We start from the raw sequence: 25,333 nt of genomic DNA on the forward strand, positions 1-25,333 counted from the left end.
CTTCTCAAGTTTACACGGGCAATATGGCTTCCTCAGGTAATATCTTTGGTTATGGCTGTAATATTTAAATATATCGATCATTGGAGTACAATTTCCTACTAAAGTTGGACCTAATTTGAGTGAAACAGCCACACTAACCTTTTAGTAGTTGAAGGTCACTCCCCGTAAGATTTTCTTTCCATATATTATTCGTATAGTTGTTTTACTGAAAAATAAGATTTGTAGATAATCTAACTATAAAACTGATATATAGCGAATCCACCTTAAAACAAAGGTTATTTCATTTCCCATTACAATTGCATCTCTTATATTTATACAGTTTCCAATGTACCGAGGTCCCTAGTCGACAACAGCCCTATTACGTCTCGTCATAATTCTTAACGTTATGGTGCTTAAACACGACCAAAGTTCCCAGTCCCACATTTCCATGTACGGTGCGGATAATCATAACCCTCCACTCAAGGCAATGTTTTTTCTTAAGGTTAAAATCGATCCAAGAAAATATTTTCGAGCGTCTCCAAGTGAAGTCTAACCTTCGGTTCTGAAAATGCCTAAGGCTCAGCTAGGTCTAACGGTGTTGAATCTTGACATCGTGCTTCTAATCAAAGTTATATATAGTCCAGCCGCATATACCAATATCGTTTCATCATACTGAGCGTACATAGCTCTTAGCATAATTGTCAGAACGAGAGGTCCTGGAAGAGTACTTACTTTTAATTCGCCCAATGCTGTTTTATCCGAGTCGCCATGCTCCAAGCCGTTCAGTAACACCGAAGGATGTATTATCTCGATGTTACTTCTTTTAAAGGCAGCTAATGACCGAAAAACTGCACTGAGTGCTGATGTAACCCGGAAGTAAAATACATTATTGACTAGACCATCCTATTTTCCTACAACGTGGACGCCATTTGTAAAGGGTGTTTTAATAAGGTTTATGCTGAATCTTCCAATCGGGTACGTTAGGTACTGGACAAATTTATATAGCGCATGTATATATATTAGCACCACACAAAATATCGATATGACCCGAGAGTAACCACACATAGAGTACGTTAATTACTGATAGGTTAATGTACCGAATCTATGTATGTAAAAAGATCATACAGAGTCCTAGTTTGACCCGGAAGAATAAAGTATTGCCGACTTAAAACGTCGTCTTTACATAGATTACGGGCACCATTTATAAAACGAATTTAGCTTGATCTATTCTAAAACTGCCGTAGAAATGGGATTAATACTACCTAGCGTGTATATGGTAACTACGCGTATTAAATTGAATTGAATGGCTATTAATTTGCATTTATTGTACAGATGTTAAAGACTTAAAGACAAGATGTATTATGTACTGAATGGCACGTATATTAAGAATACATGCATGTCAACATCATAGTTCTATATTGGCTTATAATAGTTGTTATGATATCTAGATATTGATTCCATAATCAGATTATAAAAATACGTGCAGAGTTGTTGTACCTATAATATATATAAAACAGTAATCCACACTGGTTGATCCTTTCCACCTATGTATTTTTAGTGACATACCAAGCTATGCTTTCATTCAGGCCTTTATGAACACTGTCAAACTGGAAAATCCAGAAACACTCTCTTTTTTTCCGAATATTTGTCATAATTTGCCCTAATCTGTGTTGTACTTTTTCTATAATGCACGGTTTAAGATCATCTTCATTATGGTTGCAGTCAATACAGTGCTGGACCAAGGGTGCTCTTATTCTCTTCGTTCTTACGGCAGAATTATGCTTGCTGAATCTCATCTGAAATTCACGTCCTGTCTCACCAATGCAGGCTTGCTTGAATCCAGTGGCAAAGTGAGCAGGGGACTCACGTCTGAGCATACCCTGCCAACTTATGGCAAACAAAGCGGTACAAAAGGGGGTGGTGATGGACGGAGCATCCGAACCAATCAAACACGCACACCCAGTCAACAGATCTGGGTTTAATCCATCACCGTTCTTTAGCCCACTCTGCCACCCCAGTTCAGACATGGCCATATGCAAATCTGTCTGACCCTGTGCCTCATGGGAACAGTCCAGCCCAAACTGCCAAGCCATGCCTTCCCTGGACCAGTTTCTGGCATTCCAGCCGTCTTCAGCCAGGCTTGCTTGAATCCAGTGGCAAAGTGAGCAAGGGACTCACGTCTGAGCATACCCTGCCAACTTATTCCATCCCAACTCTTTTTTGGAGTGTTTAGATTATTTTTAATAAATGTTTTTTCAGGATTTTCAAGTAGTTGGGGTTTTACTGATTTCCCACCCAAACTATCTCTACCTAGTTCTTCATAGGATTTTTCTATGATTCTGGCAAGTTCAAAAGGTTGTTCTGCTATATCTGTTTCTCTCCATTTCTGGCGGATCGCCACAGATGCTGCTTCTCCTTTTATGTTGGCTAATAATATAGCCGAGACCTGCTTGAAGTCTTTTAGTAATTTCATACCCAGAGTTAAAGCAGGTTCTGGACCGTATTCATTTTGAATCTGTCTTAGCACATCTGGTATTACTCCATGGACGGATCACCATGTGTTTTTGTGTATATCGAAGCAAAGACTGTGCCCCAAGTGTCACAGTCCTCCACATGTGGTGCGATCCCCATCGGAAGACAGATAGTCAGAATTCTGTGTTTCTCAGTAGGCGTAGTATCAGGAAATACTGCCTCTATTTGAGTGATTTTTTGTGCTAACCAGAATGGAATTTGTTCCCGTTTTGCAGGTATTTTGCCAATGGCTGATTGTATATTTTGTGGTGTGATTTTATTTGTGTTCCCCTAGTGAGGGATGGTCTGTGGAATTATTATTGCCGGTTGGACTGTTGAAGTCCGCATGACATATTGGACCAATTGTCTATGTATTTTAATCAGTAGTTTTAGCTGAGCTAAAAGTTACTGGTCTGACATTTTTTCAATGTCGGGATGTGGTGTGTAGCTGGCTAGAACCGGCCACGTGGCTCCTGGTCTACCTAGAGGACCGAGCCTGCTGATGTGATTTTGATGTTTTAGGGCGCCATTAAACCAGAGCAGGTGCTCTTGGTAAGTTAGTGGGATTTCAACGTCCTCGAAAGGAGCGTATTCATCCGGAGGTTCCCCTATTTTGTAATAGTGGAATTCGTGTGTCACAGCGTGTGCTGCTGGAAAATTTATCCATGAATAGAATACCTCTGTCTGCCGATATTCATGGGCCTCTACCACGAATATTACTGTACCACCTCGTGATGATACACCATTTTCTATAAGTTTTTTAGTTATAGTTCTTCTTACATTTACCGGAATGATTATAGCATTCGGGTTTTCATCTCGGAGACTTGTGTCATCCGCTAGGAGCTGAGCTGCTATTCTAGCTCTCTCTGTTTCGTCTTCACTTTCCGTCATTTTTACTAACAGAAAGTTTTTGTTGCGGATCAAGTTTCAAGGGAAACAAAGATTAGGTGCACAATATTTTGGAACACTGTATCCTTCAACGTTGACTAAACCAAAAACTATACATAGGAATCTCTTCCTACTAAGTTCCAGCGGATTTTAACCTTTTACCCACTCCAGACGTCTTTTGGAGTTTTTACGGGAAAAAGGCGTCTGTGTGAAAAAGCACGACTGAGTTACTCTAATGTCTTGCGTTAGATTATCGCCTTACCAAACGTTGGGCGCCATGTAGTGTAGTTCCTATATTCCCAATAGGCTCTGCGCATTGGAATAATATAAACAGCAGTGTAGACGTAGGACTGAGGTCAACTAGGTTTCTACTGACTATATTAGACTTAATTAGTTTTGCCAGCTAGCTCAGAGGTCACTAGAAACTTTCTCGAGTAAACAAGGAGGAGTTTAACCTCCCTGGATAGACAAGAAGGGATTAGCTTCTGACAACCATATAACATGACATCTTTGCTCCCTCAGAATAAAGAGTGTATCTCTAGAGTTGTGTGAAAACAATAGACAACTATTTCACTCAGTCAATCGTGCGTACTTAGTTTCACCAGAGTGCAGAGAAATAGACAGACGGGCGTTTTCAATAAAAGGTGTTATTTATTGAGCAGTCTTCTTTCTCATGCAAGAGAAATGAGTTGCCACAATTGCAATACTTATCATAAAGTAAAGTGCGTACAGTAAAAGGAGTATTATGAAATAATGCTGTAAAAGCTTTGATATGGTTTCTTAGCCATATGATACTTTAAAATGGATAAAATATATACATACATAAAAACATTGACTAACGTACTCAACTGGTGCTTCTAATCTACGCCTACCCCGGTGTACCTGACCTAAGCCTAATACGTGGGAAGGAGTAAGTAAGTTGCAGTTTAAGTTAAGTTGGTTTTGCCAAGGATCTGAATCAAGAATTCTCTCAAGGGTTTAGTCAGCTCCGTACCTTGGTTCTTAGAATGTAGGAGGTCTTGTATCTCTCTCTCAGGACTCGATATCCCAGCAACCCGCAAGGGTGGCTGGAAACACCGGAGCTGGATTTTCTCGGCTGGAGAAAAAGACAGCGTCTTCCTCAGTGCGTCAAAGGGGAGGGGCGGCTTCCTTCGGCTCCTCGCATCACCTTGGCTTCCGGGCAAGTAGATAGCCGCTCTGCTCCAAACCACCGTGTGTTTGCTTAAGGCAACGTTGGTATATTTATACCTGAAAGGTGCCGGGTTTGACGTAAGGTTGGACATAAGACGTCACCAAGAACTAACAGTTCTTTCTGACTCTAGGAGTTCTTGCGCAAATCAAAACAAGAGCAGGGGGATTTCCCGGGCTGCTGGAGGCTTGGTTTGTTTAAAGAACGCGTTGTACTTTCTATGAGTCTAGAGGAGTAGCCATGCCGTATTTGGACTGCATGGGCTATTACTAAATATGGATATGATTCTTATGCCTTTATAAGGATATTATTTATTATAGCCATATAAGGGCATACATCGCGAATATCGAATTAGGGTCCTAGATAGAAACACAACAGAGCACACATCACATGCTGTGTCTGCTGGGGTTGGCCCGTTACATTCTATATATGACAATGGTCCTCAATAATCAGTGCTGGGTTGGGAATGGGTTGCTGCGGCCTCTCGAGTTCAGAGCAGCAGAGGAGTCCCGAACAATGAATGGGGAAAAAACAGCCCACATCAAGCCTCGGGCACTAGGCCTTGAGTACCAGCCGAATGCTGCCTTCCCAATCCGACCCTGGATGCTGGTGTTATGTGAGATGCTAGCGTAAGCGTGCATAATTCAAAGATTTAAGCCCCCACTTGAGATCACTCCCCAAAATGTACAACGCTTCACTGCTCCCCAACTAGGTCCATGCTATATAAATATCAACATATACATGTTTTCATATAGTGCAGAGTTAGTTTGCTTATCTCACTCTGTGAATGTCCTGAACTTTAAGGCTCCTGGTAAACCCCCATCATTTTGACAGAGAGAAGCTCCCCACAATTTGCTTGATGCCAGTGGATGCTTCACACCTTTAGTAGGGTCTATGTAAGTCTACTTCTCTATGACTGTGAAAGCACTTCCCTGTACCCATTGTGAGATGTCCTACCCTTGCCCCTCCCTAGATCTTCTTCTGAACTGGAAGCATTTGTTTGCAATCCAACTTATGTTGCTGTTAGTAAGAGAAGACCCCAACAAGGCTTCAGTGCTTTCTTTTCTGTGTGTCAGACATGCACGCCAGGCCCAGGACTTGCTTAATACCAACTATCTTCCAGACATCTGATGTCCCCATGGTCTGGTGGAAACTCTCGAATATCCAGCACGGCTTAGTGCCTTAAGGAAAAGCATGACAAAGACAATATGTCTGGCTGTAACAAACAAATGGCAGACAGGGAACCCAATGTCGCACCACCTGGAGAAATCACTGGTATTAATGCACCCATATTGCCCACCTCTAATGGCCAGTTGCTCATCGAGCAAAATTCTCTAATTTTGTCCACAAAAAAGGAGAGGTAATGAGCACAATTTTTTGTGTAAGTAGTCAACTTCAAATTATAACTCATAGGTCCTTGATGTAAGTGTAGCGTATTTTTTGTTGAGATTCTTCAACAATGTTACAAAAAGTGCAGACAAGGCGTTTCACCATAAAAAAGACTTTCTGAAGGCAATATCATCAATCCAGCTGTTTTCCTATATATCGTATGGTGTATACCAACAAAGGTCCAATAACTTTACATGCACTTCCTCTCAAAGGATCTATTCCGCAATCTAGTCAGTCTAATTTGCATTTGTTGCACGAAAATTGGGGAGTCAAATGGCGCAGTAAACCGCAGTCCTGCAGTCGATTTCCAGAGTTGTGTACAGTATCAGCTGTTTACATGTCCTCCAGTGTCATTATCGAAACAGACAAATGCTAGACGAAACAGTGGATTGCTCAGTTATAATTTGAAGTTGACTACTTACGCAACAAATTGTGTTCTTTGCCTCTCTTGTTTTTGTTCATGGTCTTACTTTTAATATGTTTAGGCATAAAAATGCATGCATTCCCAAAGTCTCTTTGCATGTGTTAGCATATTAAAGCCAGACCTGTTGACTTTACCAATGTGTGCTTATCTCTCCACCCCATTGCGTGAAGTGGCAGCCTCACCATCGCGGCTTGCAGTATTAAGCTCTCCTCTCTGAATTCCGGGTCTAGTTATGCCCCTGGTACCCACCCAGAATACACATTATTTGTTATCATGGCCTACCTCTTGTTGACGAGGTAAAAAAAAATACCACCTCAAATTCAGCTAACTTTTTTTTTATAAGTATCAAAACAGCTTCAAACATATTAAACTGGGGGGTAAAGGGCAAAGCCGGGTGACGCTATGCGATGTGTGTCCCGCTGAAGGGGCATAGAGTTCAGGGTCCCTCCCTGGCTAGACAAGACCCTTCTAGAGAAACGAGTAAGTCCGCTCTGGGTCGTTGGTGGCACAATCCACTGATGTTTCTATGCTCCATATTAGAACGCTTCCTACTGCAGAGAAAGGTGGCTTTTAAATATTAATACTGACGTGATTTTCATGGACTTCCACTTCACACAGGCAAATATTGAACAAATCATTTAAAAAATAAATGTGCAATAAAGCAAAGGTCATTCCATGGGAGAGGCGTTATGCATTTGCATGTCACTGGTTTGCTGCCGGCTTTCACCACCCACCATCCACACCCCCTGCACTTCCGCACGTCAGTCAACGCCAGGCGCCTTGATTCTCAGTACTTATGCTCAAGCGATTGTGAAGGGGTCCAGCCGCGGAGCGTTAACTTGTCCGCTCAGATGACTGCGCGCGGTTAATATAGCACGGGCCATTATTCCGCGCCTCCAAGCAGACATGCCCCGGGGAAAGGAGCGGAACCTACGCACCGCGGGCGCCTTCTGTGACAAGAAACCTTTTATGGCAAATTAGGGAATGCGGCCATCCAGAAAAAAGCCCGGCGTCATAATGGCATTTTATTACTCTGCAGGTGAATAATAATAAAAACAGGGCACAAAAGCACTGGCCAGTGACTTTAGTAGCAAAACGATTTTAATGAGTATTTCTGAATATTCCGACTTGGAAGAATAGTCTTGGTTCTGGCTACTTTGTGCGTGCGCTTCCTTAGCCTACGACCCTCAGCAGATGAAATCAGGCCTTGTTGTACTTGTCAGGCTCTGCTTATAATGGTACTAGATAGACTAACGGCCTCCAGGCCTGGGCCTGAGGACTACGGAAGTGACGTCATTCGCCCTTCCATCCCTGGGTTGTCCCAGGCCGGTTTTGAGCAGTATTTTAATGTCGCAGCTGGTACAAATATTAGGAAATCAGCTGAAACGAGTATTTTTTCCCTTGCCCTACGTACTTTGATAAGTAAATATGAGTAGAAAGTACACTAAAGTATGTTCTACAGTTGCCTTAATGATCCCTGACCGATAATTAAAGTAAACAAAAACAGAAAGCTCATGTTAAAAATGAAAACAAACTATTTGATACTATAAAGTTCCATACGAAGTTCTGTGCAGAATGTAACAACGTGAAGAAATGGCTGCCATCTTTCTATAGGAAAGTTGGCAACCCTAGCTCCTGATGACATCACAGTTTGATTCCCTGGTCCCACTAGTAGCCTGTCAGCAGCCTCAGATTGGTCGCTGAAGGACTAAGAGAGGCGTAGGGTTGGATACTGCAGAAAGTAAACAGGGCTCTGCATCACTTTGTACCCCTCGAGGAACTAAGGGACAGTGCATCAGCTGACACCCCTGGCTACACACATGTCCATGCTTTCAAGGGCGCCATAGCCTACGGTCAAGGCGGCTTTAGCGCTGGTAGCGCCCAGTGCGACAATCACTTTTGACGCCCCCACGTCCCATGACCGTCTCCTCTGATTCTCTCCCTACCACCTGCAGAAGTACCCCTCATCTCTCCTATCATAAGATATTGCTAAACACAGCGCCCCCCCTTAGGTCAGCAACCATTGCTGCTGCACCACTCGCACTGGCCTAAACCCGGCCCTGCCTACGGTGGACCATCTCAACCAGAGGATGAATGCGTGTTTGTGCTACTACAAATACAGTTTGGAAAAGTGACTTGTTTCATATCACCATACTGTGGATGAAAGAGAATGGTTCCTAGACAATATGTGCACCATTTAATATTTGTAATCAAGTTTTCTAATTAGCCTTACCTTTACATCTGTCATTTCCTATATGGAAAAATATACATTTTAAGATAAAGGGGAAAAAGCACAGGAACAATTGGAACCATTTTGCAGAAACATAAATATTGATTGTACAAGAGAATACTGAGGTGTTTTTAATTTCCTGTACTACTTAGAATATGTCTAACTGGAGAGTGAAAGCATAGCAAGGAGAGAAAACCTTTTTTTTGTGAACAGTGTGTGCCAACCTCAAGTTTCACTGAAGAGTTCCTATCCAAGTATAGGGTCTCCACCATCCCATCAACACCTTGCGTGATCGCCTGGCTCCCACAGCCAACATAGCTCCGCATGACTGCGGAAAGGTTTCTATGCCAGGCTCTTCGTTATAAATTCCAACAACTTGAGCAGTTCAAAACCCCGTTGTGTGACAAAATATCGTGTAAATAAATATCACAATACGGTAATCTTGCTTCAAAAATATCACATTTACATACTTTGTATGGTGGTGCAGGATTCTGTCCACCAAAAAGGCAAGTACACACACACATGCACACACACACACATACACACACACACACACACAGATGCGTACATATATATTTATATTATATACAAAGATACTATTGTATATAACATAATATCATTAAAAAGAAATGTAATGCATATTTTCTATTTATTAATGTAAAATTGTATTCACTTTTAAACAAAAAACAATATTTAAACAATTGCAAAAGACATTAAATTATCAATAATATTACAAATATTAAGATTAACACACACACACATATATATATATATATGTGTGTAACAAAAGCATATATGAAATATAATTTTAACAAATTAAACAAAAACAACAAAACAAAAACATACAAATTATTTAGTTTTAAATACTAACAATCCAAACTAAACAATAGTAGAGAAAGTGATGGACTTTGAAAGAGTCAGAGTTACTAAAGCAAGTCCCATATAAGCAACAGTAGGGAAAGAGGTGGACTTTCTGAGGGGGCACAACATTACTACTTGTAAAAATATTATAAGTGGAAAAGAGGACGTCTCACTTCCCTTCAGAACATACAGATATAAAGGAAGTGTGAAAATAAAGTAGCGTGCTATGAGTAATTCAACATAGTTGCTTCATCAAGGCCAATGAGGCCATGGTGTAGAAACAGAAACAATGTATATACATGCTGATATGCATGTGACTGTGTAGAGAAAGGAGTAACAAAAAGCAAAGTTGACCGCCCTTTATTTAGGTAAGGCTAAAGTCTTTTTAAGTGGACGGAAGGTGTTAACATTCATTGTCACCGAGTCTGTTCCGTAGCCAAGGATGCTGAGCAGGGATTTTTGCCCTCATTACAATGTGATTTGATGAAAGAATGAAAGAAGGCAAAGCGTGAACATTTTGTGCTTTATACTTGTGCCTGATTTTAAGCCTAGCAAAATATTACATGGCACAGTCCAGCCCAGGGCCCCCAATTTCTCCATAATTTTGCTGGACCATCTATATAGTCTGGAAACTTAAAGACAGAAGAGCCGTCGTAGGAGAGCCCTTTGCATTCTCAGACCACCCAAAGCACACTGTTACAGTCCCTCTAGCTCAACAGGTTAGCAATGTTGGGTGCTGCTCTTAGGTCACTCCGGTGGGTTCAATGAGTGACACTCTCTCTCCCCTATGACTATGGGTGAGATTTATTAAATACTCCATTGGTATGTCCTCAACATGGTTGTGTGTCAGTCTATTGTGCTACAGAATTATTGGAGCCAAAATATTGACTATTTCTTGAATGTTTAATATTGTTAAGGTAAGTATATGTACCAAGGGACAGATTTACTATTCTTAAATCCACATAAAAGGTACGTATATTTGGATTTAGGAAAAGTACATCTATAATTGGTTGTGTATATTCACCTACAGGTCTTAAGGGCACAATATTGATAGATTAAGAATGGTGCAAGCATTCATCGGCTTCCTGTGCGCTGAAATCCTTCCATTGCGATATGTTCCCAGCTTCTCTTCCCTAACCGTTTCTTCATGGTCACCATTTTTTTCACTTGAGTCAGATGAGGTCTGGATACAGGAGAAGGAAGTGTGTTGTGGTTGTGGTGGAGAATGACAAGAGTTCTTGTCATTTCTGCAGAACTACCCCTGGAAAACATAATCAAGAGGTCAAGTGGCAAATCTTTATGTGGACCACAATGCCTCTGTTATGGTAGAAATCTTATCAAGCACAAGCACCCACGACGATGGTTCTTGTTGTTACTCTCCTTCGGGAAATAATTGAGGCATCCAAGTTTTTTTGCAGCTCATCCCAGTTGGATGTCCTAAATGGAAACACACATTGAACGTAGCACATGTGTTGTAGTTTGAGGGCACAGTCTTCATACAAGAGTCTAGAGCAGAGATACTCAAAGTATAGCCTGGGGGCTGCTTGCAGCCCTTATATCCTTTATGTGGGGCCAGTCTCGTGGTGGGGCAGTGGAGCAGGGCGGGGCAGGGGGAAAGTCGACAGATGATGGTATAGGTTTTATTTATTTAATTTCACCTATTCCGTCGTCTGTTGACTTCCCTTATCCCCCACCCCCCGCATTGCCCCACTGTGCTTACCGGCGCCGGCCGCCGCTGTTTGGGGCACCCCTGATGAACAGCAGCAGGAGCCGCTGTTTACTTGCTGAGCACTAATATTCACAAAAAATATTAAATAAACAGGCAAGCATTTATTCGTAGGTTAAATGAAGTTATGAAGTAACTACAGTGGTGCCCTGCATCAATTAACTTTAGCCAACCTGCAAATACATGCTTGCCCGTTTATTTAACATTGTTTTAGAGTTCCTAACACAATCCTTGATCCACCCAGACCCCCTACTGTAACTCTGCTGGCATCAGTGCGGCCCTCGGTTACACCACAGACCATACTTTGTGGCCACTGGGCGAATGTTTGTAAGGACCCATGGCTTAGAGCCACTTAGGTAGGACGTAAGTTCTTTCTTTCATGTTAGGCCCTTACGTTACCGCAACAGCAGGTTGGTCTTTTCATGGGCTCCATCCTTACTTTAATGATAGCTCTCTCCTGGCTTCTAGTCCAGACCACACATCAACATCCCACTCCAGACCACACATCAACATTCCACCGCAGACCACACATCAACATCCCACTCCAGACCACACATCAACATCCCACCGCAAACTACACATCAACATCCCACTCCAGACCACACATCAACATCCCAGTCCAGAACACACATCAACATCCCAGTCCAGACCACATATCAACATCCCAATGTAGACCACACATCACTATTCTATTGTATCATTCACTCTCAGCATTCCAGGCATCAGCTCGCACACTGGGATAAAGACACACAGAATGCTACACGCCTCTCTGGAATGTAACGCAATTCCGCTGCGTAAAAAGTGAAACTGATTAAGATGCTGTGAAACTCAATGACAAACAACAACCCTATACAAAAGCATCTGCAAAAGCTGGAACAGAAAGGGTCTGCAGTTGAGAACAAGTTAAATAACTAGATGATGAGCTGCCAGAATTAAATAAATTGCTCCAAGATACGAAGCCAGTTTATTTGCTGAAGCCATATGCTCCTACCATTGCAAAAGCCAAAAACATCTTTTAATCAGTATTTAAATTTTTAAGGCATTAGAGCTCGGAGCGTACACCCAAACGAAGTATCTGCAAATATTTGGTGCTGTGATTTAATTATTCTGAAATGTTTGCCAGAATGAAAGAGATGCGCTTGGCGTGCTAAAGGCGCCTCTGTCAGCTTCATCCTCACCCTGGACATACCCGCGTGACGTGATTGACGGCTCCTCATCAGATGGAAGCATATGGTCCGCCTGGGGCACTGCCTGCTTTCTGCTTCATGTGAGCATGTTTCTTGACCAATAGCAACGTTTTCTATAATAGGTCGCCCTCGTGCATTAGGATCCCTTTTCTCAAAGCCAATGCAAGCAAAATAGCAAAAATACCAGAATAGCGCTTAGAAGCATGCCAGAAGCAGTTTTCGGAGCTATGAGAAAACAGAGGGGCATATTAACAAGGAACAGGGAAAATTAACGCTAAGGGCGCTTAGCGTTAATGTTTTTAACGTCTGCTATCGCTGGATAATATCGCCTGGTTATCGCGTTATTAACAACGCTAACCACCTAGGCGATAAAAAAATCCAGTGATAGCGGCATTTTGGGAGGTTATCGCTGGTAATGCAGCGATAAAACTACAAGGATAGGGATATCCTTGTTGAAAGCCCATGGTGGACTTAGCCATGTAATCCACCTCCCATTGGATTACATGGCTAAGTCTGAAAATTAGCAGACGTAAAAAAGCAGCGTTAACCGTGGTTAGCGCTGCTTCTTTTGTCTCTAACAGGGTTAGCGTGAAGCTTGATAATAGGAGAAATGTCGCTTTGCGACATTTCTGCTATTATTTTGGACTGGAACGCCCACTTTGCATCTCATTAGAGATGCAAAGAAAGCATTGTGAAAAAGGGTGCTAACATGTGATTTTGCATGTTAGCACCCTGTTGTTGATAGGGCGATATTTTTATCTCCGCTTCTTTGGCTTTTAAAGCCAAAAACGTGGAGATAAAGCCCTTGTTAATATGCCCCAGAATCTTTACATTTTCATTATAAAGGTGCGTCCGGAGCCTGAACACTATTCATGTCCTAGGCACCGAGCATACATTAGCCTTGAACCTTTGCAGTCCGACAATCCAACTCTGTGTTCTTGAAAAGTTTGCGTTATGTTGACTACTGCGTGATAGCAACTGGTCCCTGATAGGAGGAGACTGCCAAGATGTCTCAAAGGCTGAATTGTGTATTTCTGACAGCGTTGAGCCTGTGTTGACCACGCTAGGGCATATTCTCAAGAAAATGACGCAGCACGGCAAGCTATCTTGCTGCGCAGAGCTGCCTCATTTGGATAGTGCAGGGATGTGTCGTATTTATAACAATACTACAACATTTTCCTCTGTGTTGGTGCATAATTGGCTGCAAAGCGCCAACGCAGGCACCTTTACACCATGGTGCAAGGGTGTCTGTGTTGGAGGGATGGTGTTTTTTTTGCAGGAAAAGGCCCCTTCCTGCATAAAAACAATCATGGATGCCGTGTTCCTCCTTCTGTGTGTGGTGCAGAATGCAAAACACATAGAAATAGCAAAAAACAAGGAGAAATAAAGGCATTTCTCCTCGTTGCGCCACTTTAATGCCTCCCTTGTGGAGGCGTTAGAATCTGATGCATTCCCAGGTTTATGAAACTTTGTAAATCTTGGAATTCATCAGAATCCATGGGTGCTGCGTGGGATCAGCAACACCCATGGAAAGCCCCTTTCAGGCAGGGTAATGCGTGAATAGGGGCCATATTTACAAGGCCATGAAAATCCACGCAGAGCGTTTTTGCGTGGGCTTGTAAATATGGCTTAGCATTGTGCGCCACCCAAGTGTCAAAAGAAATGACGTCCCGGTGGTTCAGGGGCCTTCTAAATATACCCCATAGTTCTCTATTTTCTATGTGGAGAAAGCTTTCCATTGTGATTGTTGAAAGCATTTCAAATGCAAATTTTGACGGGGAGAAGAAATGATGCTTTTAGCAGCCATTTCAGTGCAGCAGCTAGGCAAAAGCATGTCTAGAATTGTCACCCAAAGGCAGAACATGACCTTGGACAATACACAATAGTGAACTCCTGGGTGAATAGTTGTTCCTTAGGTGACGGGGTGGCAAGGGAGAGTGATATCACAGCCTCAAAAGCCCCTGACAACAACACACATACATATCAAAATACAGAAAAAACAGAATCTAAACAGTGGAAATGGCTAGGTTTTCCTACATTTTCAAAAGCTAAGATGGTTGGTTTTAACTCTGAGAAAAGCTTGCAGAGAGTTAATTGTTTTGGGGAATGAATGAGGCAAGGGCGAGAGGTGTGGCGCCGCGGCCAGGGCGACTGACGCTGGAATCTGGGGACTACGGTTCGATCCCTGGCTCCGGCGGCAGGTCAGCCCAGCACCATGTGACTCTGGGCAATAGCTCGCTTAATCTTCCCGACGGCCCCCCAGCGCCTAGAGACCCTTACGGGTGATTGTGCGCTTTACAAATGTGGACTTTACTTTACTCTCATGATTTAAACATTTGAAGCAACAAAAGTGATTCCCTATTGGTAATATCATTAATTTACTTTGATTTATACAATGGAATGCTTGTCTGACTAAAGGTAGAACCTGGACCTTTACAGAGGACTGTGGCTATATACAATGCCTTAAAAATAGCCCATTCCCTCACGCGCAGCCAATGAGGAGACCTCTGATGGTGTTAAATGCCCTGATCAGACAGAGGAGCGAGCAGGCACTGGCATTTGCCAATACTTGCAACATGCTCCTGGACATAAACTGGTAAGTTCAAATAAAGAGGATGTAATAATGGGATTAGTTGCAAAGAAACATAGGAATCATACTTAATTCATGTACATGAAAACAACACTATAATAATAAGAGGAATGAGAGGTTTTTGAGCGGTCCAGCACGTGTCCTCCCAGATCAGAAATAATCACATTAAAATATGCTGTTCCGTGAGTCCTACTTTTTTTTTTCAATTTATTTCTATTAACATTTTTAGCAATGAAAAGCTTTCACGATACATCATTTTACTGTTAGAGTTGTTACAACAGTATAAACATGCCAATAGGAGGTATACAATAATCTGTGAATACACGGATTGGGGGCATGGATCCGCTAATGACTGATGCAGCGCGAGAGCGGTGGGGACACTTGGGGGAAAAGGAGCGTGGAACCATATGTGGGGAAAAAAGGAGATTGAGAACATAAGCCGTGAGACTGCAAGGGAGAGGGGAGGAAATACCCCCATGAGGGGAGAAAAAACTGGGGGAGAAGGGGGGGGAGGTACAGAGGCGAAGACTGAGGAGCAGGATTAGACAGGTTGTACAGGGCACATCAGCAGATAGGGCGGTGGGGGGGCAGTGGAGGGGGGGAGGAGAGACACGGGGCGGGAGCCGGAGAGGCGGAATGTGATGAAGGGAGGGGAGGCTAGGTCATGAACATACTTGTGAGGCGTTGGTGCTGTCGGGTACATGGCGGCGTGTTGAGAGGTGCTCGGAGTGTCACGTTTGTGGGCTAATAGAAACTGGTGTGATAGTGTGGCCCATTCCAAAGACATAGGGCGATTACGCTGGCCTTTTGCCTCTTCCCGCAGGGTGTCCTCCTCTGCTGCAGCCCATTTTCTCACCACTCCCACCCATGCCTCGAATGAGGGTCCGGCAGTCGCCCGCCATTGAAATGAAATGAAATGAAATGAATTTGTACTTGTAAAGCGCACTGCTGCCCCAGCAACGGATTGTGGAGATTAAGCAAGCTATTGCCCAGAGTTGCAGAGTGCGACCCATGATTAGAATAGGCACCGAGGCAAGAATTATCAGGTCCGGGGAAATTGAGCCCAAGACCCGCCAAGGAGGGAATTGAACCCTGGTCCTGTGCCAGACCTCTGCATCAGGGCCTGCTGCTCTAACCATTGAGCCACACTTCTCCACTGCATGGCTATGTTCCTTTTGGCTAAGAGCAGGGATAGAGCAGCATATCTGACTTGCACCTTGTGTGTCTTCGGCCTGCGAAAGATCCCCAAAGCAACTGCCTCTCAGGAACGCAAGTTTGTGAGACCTGAGAGTGCAAATGAGTCAAGTATGGCCGACCAGTAGGGCTGAAGGGTCGGGCAACTCCAGAACATGTGTTGGAAGTGTGCATCCGGGAAATGACATTGGGGGCATAAAAACTGAGTGTCGGGATAGAACCGCTGCAGGCACGCAGGGGACTGGTAGGCCCGGTGTAAAATGTAGTATTGTATATTTTTTAACCTTGCATTTCTCGAGACTTTCTTTGGGAATTCTAGCGCTCTGTCCCACTCCCGGTCGTGTAGTTGTCATCCAAGCTCGTCCTCCCACGTAGCCCTCAGAGTGAGCAATGGTTTGTGTGCGAGTTCCCTGATTAACTTATACAGCCAAGTAACAAGGTGACTGCCGCAACCCATGTAAAGGATGGTGTGAATTACAGGGTGCGTCGCGGGTTCCCCTACTGTTAGGTCGCTGTGTGGGCGAAAGCAGTTAATGAGTTGATGATGTGTCAGAAATTGTCCAGGGGGAGGTCGTGGTCCTCCATGAGTCGGTCGTACGGGCGAAGTGGGCCCTCTGCGAACAGTCTCCGCCTCCGTGACCTCAGAATCTGTCCATATGCGTACCATGGTGCTGGTGAAGTATGAGTCCCCTCGAGGCCATCCCACTAGTGGTAGTCGCGGGGAATAGCAAGGAGTCTTTGGCGCCATGCGGTGAATTCGCAACATAAATTGGTGGGCCACGGACACTTGCAAGGGATAGGTTCGGTGGGGTTTGGTGCCAGGGAGCAGCAGACGACAGAGTTCTGGTATGGGGATAGGACCGTGTGATGTGTGGGTCTCCCCGGAGTGCCTGCTCGCCGTCCAGTACGACAGCCACTGGAGTTGCGCCGCCAGAAAGTATGACTCGAAGGCGGGGGCACCCAGGCCCCCCTGTGTGGTGGGTAGCTGGAGTTTGGCGAGGGCTATTCTATGTCGACCATTTCCCCACACGAGTGTGCGCAGTAGCGTGTCCAACTTGCGGAAGAAACTTCTGGGTGGCACGACCGGAAGGTTGGTGAAGTATTACAATAGTCTGCGGACGATGACCATTTAAGCTAGTGCTACACAACCGATAGGGGCCAGTGGGAGGTTTTTCTAGAATGCCACTGAGGCGCGGATGCTGGCAAGAACCCTACCATGATTGCCCTCGTAAATGTCGGTGGGCGATCGATAGAGGCGTACCCCCAGATAACAAGGGGCGCCTGTGGTCCAAGAGAGGCTCTGCGTCCCGATCCGGACTTCCCGAGGATCAAGGGAATGGTGCAGGGGGTACACCACCGATTTCTCCCAATTCACTCGGAAGCCAGATGCCTCCGCGAACTCGGACAGGATCGTCCATATGGGGGTTAGGTCCTCGGCGATGTCCCGGACATACAGTAGAAGATCGTAGGCGTACATGGAGACGCAGTGGATCGTATCTGCTATGGGAATGCCACAAGCTGGGCCCTACCAGCGTAAGCGGATCGCCAATGGCTCTACAGCTAAGGCAAAGATCAGTGCCGCAGGGGGTAGCCCTGTCTGGAACCCCTCTCGACTCGCAACGGGGCCGAGATGTATCTGATCCGAGACGTTAGGTTAGTGTAGAGAAGCCGAGTGTATTGTTCAAGGGTTGGACCTATTCCCGTCAGGCGAAGAACTGCAAAGAGGTATGGCCAGGTCACTGTATCGAAAGCTTTTTCGAGATCTAGGATAATGCAGGCCGCACGGGGAAAGGCGTCACCCACCTGATCCTGAACATGAAAGATTTGTCTGATATTCTGGGATGTGTTCCTGCCGGGGACAAAACCATTTTGGTCTGGGTGTACTAGAGGGCGAAGTATCTGCTCGTATCGGGTGGCCAGAATTTTCCCCAGGAGTTTGCAGTCAGCTGAGAGAAGCGTGATGGGGCGGTAGGAGGGCAGTTGTTGCGGGTCTATGTGCCGTTTGAGAAAGGACACAATCACCGATTCCCGGAGTGAACGTGGGAGTTCCCTCCGATCGAGGGCGTCCGCGAACATGGCGGTCAACCGGGGAGTCAACAGCGTGGAGAAGGTACTGTAGTACTCGAGAGGTAGCCCATCAAGGCCTGGGGCCTTGTTCCGAGCCAGGGAGCGTATCGCACTAGAGACGTCGGCCGCTGTAATTTTCGTATCTAGGGCATCCCTGGTAGCCTCCGTGATATGGGGAAGTGGCAGTGGGTCCAGGAACTGGGAAACCGCTTCCTGCCGATAGTGTGTCTGGGCACTGTACACGACGGCATAATAGTGCCGGAACGCATCGAGTATGTCTTGTTGAGAGCGTACCAGAGTGCCCGCGGGAGTCCAGATTTCGGTAATTGGTGCCACGTCCGTGTCTTGACGCGCCAACCACGCCAGTAGTGTACCTGTTTTGTCACGCTCCCTGTGTACACGGGCAGCATAAGCTCGGAAATTGAATTTTCGCATGTCTGTTAGAGCGGTGGTTGCTTTTGATGTTGATGAGGCTATATGGGTGGTTCAGTAGTACTTATGGCAGTGGTCTTCAAACTTTTTAATGCGCCCCTCCCCAGTGAGAAAAAAATAAATCACAGAGGCTCCCCTCAATTTTTCACATTTATTCTATGAAACAGGCAATGTTTAAATATATACAGACTTATTTAAAAGTTGTAGTTAAGTTTTTACCTTTTTACAAAGGCAATCAAATACATGATTGCAAAATATACCATTCTGGTCAGGCAGGCCTTTCTAACATGTAAAAGTATCCACTGTGTGATTATTGGAAATGGGTGTGGGGGTTTTGAAGAATATTTGGAGTCAATTTCCTTTTGACACCTTCTCCCAGCCAGAATATAAAAGACAAACGTTGTTAGTGATGGCCCATTACAGAGCAGATTACTGCCACTATTAGCATAATGATTCTTTCGGCCAGAGCCTGACGCAGCCCCCCTGGGTTCACTTGAGGCCCCCCTAGAAGGGCCTGCCCCCAGGGTGAAGACTCCTGGTTTATTTTCACCTGATGGATGTATCTGAAGAGTCAATATTAAGTATAGATAGTCTTTTGGAGAGTAATAATAGATATAGATTGTGTAAGTGAGTTGCTGTTTAACTGGAGTGTTGAAGGTGGAGGAGCAAAGACTTTGGGACTAAACTCTTTCCATTTCCTTATAGGACAAACAGGCCTGACACCATTTATCTCCACATCATTGGTGGGTGCCCTAAAGGCTCTGTTTAGTTTGGTGGTGGAGCCCTAGTGATCAGTTGATCTGAACAAAGGGGAACCCTATGCCCTAAAATAATTGGAAAACACAGGTCCTAATGCCTAGAACCAATAGGAAACCCCAGAGCAGAAACCAATAACCCTAAGATTGACAACCAACAGAACTTCTAAATCTAAGATCCAATAGGATCCTTTTGACCAACAACCAACAGAAACCCTTGCCATAAGCCATAGAATCAATACAAAACCCTCAGACCAAAAACGAATGGAAACACTTACTTTAAGTCCTAAAACCAACGGGAGCCCTCAGACCACCAACCAATAGAAACATTATTCTGAAGCCCTGGTGCCAAAAGAAACCCTTTGACCAGAACCAATGGAAACACTAGCACTAAGCATTAGAACCAACAGAAGCCTTCGAGAACAACAACAAATACAAACCCTTGCCCAAAGCCCTGGACATAGGGGGCTGCTGGATTGGGAGCCCTGATTGAGATTACTCTAGACTTAGCCCAATCACTTAGCCTGCAGCTGGTGGGAAGAGTAGGGTGAACATTCATCGGTGGTCTCCTTCATCACAGAAGCAAAGCCGGTATCAGAAGCAATGCTGGTATCGGTGCCCTTTGTACGTAAAATGAGCTGGGGCGGCGGAAGCTTTGTAGTTGGCGCAGCTAAGGCCTGGAATGTTCTCCCACTACATCTTAGAAGCATGACAAATGTACTTGCATTTAGGAAGGCCTTGAAAACATGGCTCTTTTCTGCGTAATTTTGATTATACCCTCCCTCTGCTTTTAGGTCTTTGTAGGACTTTTCATAGCGCCAGGACCCCTTTGGATAACAGTGCGCTCTATAAACATCAATAACATTAACATTAACAGTATATACTTTATACTCCCGGGTAGGCTGCAGAAAAGATACAATCCACTGTCTTTTAATGCTATCACACAGTATAAAACACCTTCTCTTAACACTAAAAACACTGGTATGCAAAGTCGAACAGATTAACATAGATAACAGGTTATACAGGCTAAAAATACTTAGGGCAAACCCCTTCAAAACAATTTTTGTTTTTATCGATTGATGAATGTGAGAATGATTCAAGGTTGAATGAATGGAAAGATGAGTTGGTGCATTGATGGATGGGTACATGAATAAGCTCATGGTCGAGTTCATGAATGGAAGAGTAAGTGTATGGGTAGCTGGCTAGATGAACTGTTGAGTGCATGAATAAGTAAGGGGGCAGGAGCAGTATGTCAGGTGAAAGGAAATTGTAGGGTAGTGAATGTGGGTTAATGGGAGAATGAAAATTATCTGGAAGAGTATGACATGCTCACTAGTGTCAGGACAGATTAGCAAGTCAGGAGGATGTCTGCCAAGGCCATTATAAAACAGAACGAATTGGCATCTGATGAAAACTGAACCGTGAACAGCAGACTCCATCCCTACTTTATAAAATGCTCTTTAAGGTTAGACCATTGCATCCTACACTCCAAATATAACCCACCAGTGAAGAGTGTGAAACACAGATGGCAGTCTTGGAGTGGTTGTCTGTTCTTGCAGAAACGGTGCGCACCAAGTTCATATACATTATAAAACTATATATGTATGTATGTGTAACAACTTAAATGAAAAACTGAAAAAGAAAACGTTCTATAAATGTGAAGGAATTTGAAATTGGAGGCTAAAAAAGGTTTATATCATTAGTTTGAATACCTTGGGAGGAGCGCAAATACAACAAATAGAATCTAGTATGAATGATCAGTGGCCTTGATGAACGCACTGGTATATACTGAGAGAAACAAGGCATGATTTAGAAACAAAATACCAAAGTCATATTGTGAGAAATTGAGTTGTTGGTTGACTGGGGTGTGAGCCCTGGTCAAGCAACAGTCACAGTCCCTTGCAGGGTGAACCACAAAAAGACTCTAAATTGACCTGTGCTTAAACCTGCCTAGCTTGGCACAAAAAGCAGGCAGGCGTAATTTAGAGGCAATGTGTAAAGTAATTTTGCAGCACTCAAACAGTGATAAAGTAAAAACAAAACACAAGAAAAATCCTACAGCATTTTAGTAAAATAGAGTACATTTTTATAAATTATTTTACACCAAAAAGACAACAACCCAATCAGTAGAACTTGAGTAATTAATTTTTTTAACATTTTAGTAACAACTAGTGCCTAAAACATCAAAGCGCCAACTGTGGACCGTTCAAAGTTGAAAAATATGGCTGATCAGGATGGATCGCAGTTCGGATGCAAGGAGTGGATTGGGTCCTGCCAGCGATTACCTTCGGACTTAGGAGAGATTTTGGGAAACAAGTTCTGAGAAGGTACGGTTCTGTGGGATAAGGCCTTTAGGCGGTGTCCGAGGAGGGAGCGCCGTTGTCAGGGAGCCTTGGATCGAAGCCACGGTGAAGGTTTTCATGTTCCAACTAAGTCTCTTTTGGGAAGTCGAAAATCTCCAGTGGGATGAGGCAGAAGGCTGCATCTGAAAACAGTTCCATGGGCTAGTTTACCACTTTGGCAAAGGTCCTCTGAACAGGATTTGCTACTACGAAGAAGAATGTAGAGGGAGGAGCAGTGATGTCAGGCTGAAGGGCGATGCACCTTCGGCGTATAGATGAGCAGGTTGGTCCCGCCCTCCCCTAGGTTCCCATAGATATTTTTGCCCAAAATGTTCTAACTTCTCAGTTTTCGATTTTGACCATCTGCGGATCTTTAGCACCCCAACCAAGGGTCCAGGATTGGCAGGACACCTCTTGTCGCCTCAGGACTCACTCAAGCTGGGGACAGTTGTAGATTTGAGATGATGGGAGGCTTTTGTGTCACTGCGGCTCTGAACATGAGGTCAGCGAACTAGCCCTTGGCATATATCTGGTGGTCCTGTGTGCAAGTGAAGGCGCAGGGCTCAAACAGCAGGGCTGGCCTCTGAGGGTTCAAGGCAGGCTCCAGGCAGCAAACCAGTCCTTCAAGGTACAGTTAAGCAGTCTTGCACAGTGCACAGCAGGTCACAGCAGCAGGTAGTCATCTGAGAGTCATTCCACAGGTCCAGGAGTGAACTAATGAGGGAATCTGAGTGTCCTATTTGTATACCTATGGAAGGTGGGTGAAGCTTTTGGAAAGTCTCTTTGAAGTGCATGGAGTTTCCTAACTTCCCTGCCCTGGCTCCAAGCTGGCTGCAGTGACAATGGGGTGGTGATAAGTCCTTTGTGTGAAGGCAGAGCACAGCCTTTTCAGTTGCAAGTGGGGCTGTGCTCAGCTGTGCACCCCTCATCCTGCCAGCAGACGGCACATTCAGGCACAACTAAAACATCTACTGTGTGTATCTGGAAGGAATTTACAAAGTCTAACCATTAGTTCCACCCAGTCATGTGACCCAAAACAAGCCACTGGCGCAAAGTGGCTAATGTAATTCCACTATAAAGGGTTAACCTATCTTTTTAATTCCGTTATGTTGCACAAGACTGTTACGTGGCCCACAGTATATCTCTTCAAAGTGTGAAATCAACACCCAGGTGAATCAGTGTGATTAGCACATCTCTGTGATATTTTGTTGTGCCCTCACCCACAGGTACCACCTGTGGCCTGCTTCATTATCGGACCTAGTGTTGGTGTGCGGGCTCGACATCTTTGTAAGAAGAGCGCTTAAACTTCTGCCTAGGGACTAAGTGTGAGTTAGAATTGCCTGTCGGATCCTAATATCTTGTTTAATCAGAAGTTCCTTTAGCAAGGTCAAAAACAGTGAGATGCCATAGTGGTACAATGTAAACAAGAGGGGGCTGGCTCTAATCAGTAAGGCTGAGCCTCAACACTAGCTAACAAAACAAAAATGCCAGTACTGATATGAATAATTTGATCAGAAACAATCACCATCCACCACTAGAACAGAAATTCAAGAGTGGGAACTACTACTTAATAGTATTTTATTCAAAGTTTTTTTTAAAAGAATTATTTTCATAGTTTAATACATGATGTAAAAGTCTTTCTCAAACAAACACATGAAACATAAAAACATTGGCTATATCCTTGATCTTGCACTCAATTGTTCAGACATATCACAAGCATCCATATCACATACACACACTCAAAAGAAAAAGAAGAAGAAACAACCTTAATTCTATACACAATTGAAAGAAAGGAAGGGGGTTCAAGTAATTAAATAAATTCAAACCTAACCCGAGTTAAGGATCAAAGAATAATCCTATATTCCAGATTTAATGGAATTGTAAGAAAACCTCGCAGGTGGAACCTGCTAATTATACTGTAAACAAGAGGGGGCTGGCTCTAATCAGTAAGGCTGAGCCTCAACACTAGCTAACAAAACAAAAATGCCAGTACTGATATGAATAATTTGATCAGAAACAATCACCATCCACCACTAGAACAGAAATTCAAGAGTGGGAACTACTACTTAATAGTATTTTATTCAAAGTTTTTTTTTTAAAGAATTATTTTCATAGTTTAACACATGATGTAAAAGTCTTTCTCAAACAAACACATGAAACATAAAAACATTGGCTATATCCTTGATCTTGCACTCAATTGTTCAGACATATCACAAACATCCATATCACATACACACACTCAAAAAAAAAGAAGAAGAAACAACCGTAATTCTATACACAATTGAAAGAAAGGAAGGGGGTTGAAGTAATTAAATAAATTCAAACCTAACCCGAGTTAAGGATCAAAGAATAATCCTATATTCCAGATTTAATGGAATTGTAAGAAAACCTCGCAGGTGGAACCTGCTAATTATACTGTAAACAAGAGGGGGCTGGCTCTAATCAGTAAGGCTGAGCCTCAACACTAGCTAACAAAACAAAAATTCAAGAGTGGGAACTACTACTTAATAGTATTTTATTCAATTCCTTTCTTTCAATTGTGTATAGAATTAAGGTTGTTTCTTCTTCTTTTTCTTTTGAGTGTGTGTATGTGATATGGATGCTTGTGATATGTCTGAACAATTGAGTGCAAGATCAAGGATATAGCCAATGTTTTTATGTTTCATGTGTTTGTTTGAGAAAGACTTTTACATCATGTATTAAACTATGAAAATAATTCTTTAAAAAAAACCTTTGAATAAAATACTATTAAGTAGTAGTTCCCACTCTTGAATTTCTGTTCTAGTGGTGGATGGTGATTGTTTCTGATCAAATTATTCATATCAGTACTGGCATTTTTGTTTTGTTAGCTAATAGTGGTACAATGGCCCTAGACATCTGAGGTCGACATGTTTCAGCCATTTTAGTGCCCAGTGAGTCAGTCGGCTTCCTTCAGGACTAGAAGGTGTGATAATCCCTAATTGGTGGGGTTGCTAATTCAACCAATCTTGCATTTTCCTTGGTATGGTCTGAACTAGAAGAGAAATGAATCATCTTCAAACCACCAATCAGTATTTGTAAGGCACAACACTGTCACCCCTAGGAGTATCTGGGTGCTGTGTCTCCATTGAAGAGCCAGGTCTTGAGTCTCTTTCTGAGGTCTGCCAGCGAGGGGGCTGTACGGAGCTGGAAGGGAAGGTCATTCCAGGTCTTGGCAGCAATGTAGGAGAATGAGCGGTGGCCGCTGAAGCTGTGACAGAGGCTGGGTGTGTGTGCGAGGGCGAGTGAAGAGGAGCACAGGTGTCTAGGGGGTTGGTGGAAGTTCAGTCCATGGTTGATGTAGGCAAGTCCTAGGTCGTGGAGGGCTTTGTAGGCATGCATGAGGATCTTGAACTGACATCCTTTCTGGATAGGGAGGCTGCGGAGGTCTCTCAGGTGTGGGACAAAGTGGGTTTATTTGGGGAGGTCCAGGATGAGTCTGGCTGCAGTGTTGTATATGGTATGGAGTCTTCTGAGGAGCTGGGTGGAGATGCCGGCGTAGAGGACGCTGCCATAGTCGAGGCTGCTGGTGACGAGGGCCTCAGTGACGG

Source organism: Lissotriton helveticus, chromosome 2_1 (assembly GCF_964261635.1).
Source record: "Lissotriton helveticus chromosome 2_1, aLisHel1.1, whole genome shotgun sequence".
NCBI classification, from domain to species: domain Eukaryota; kingdom Metazoa; phylum Chordata; class Amphibia; order Caudata; family Salamandridae; genus Lissotriton; species Lissotriton helveticus.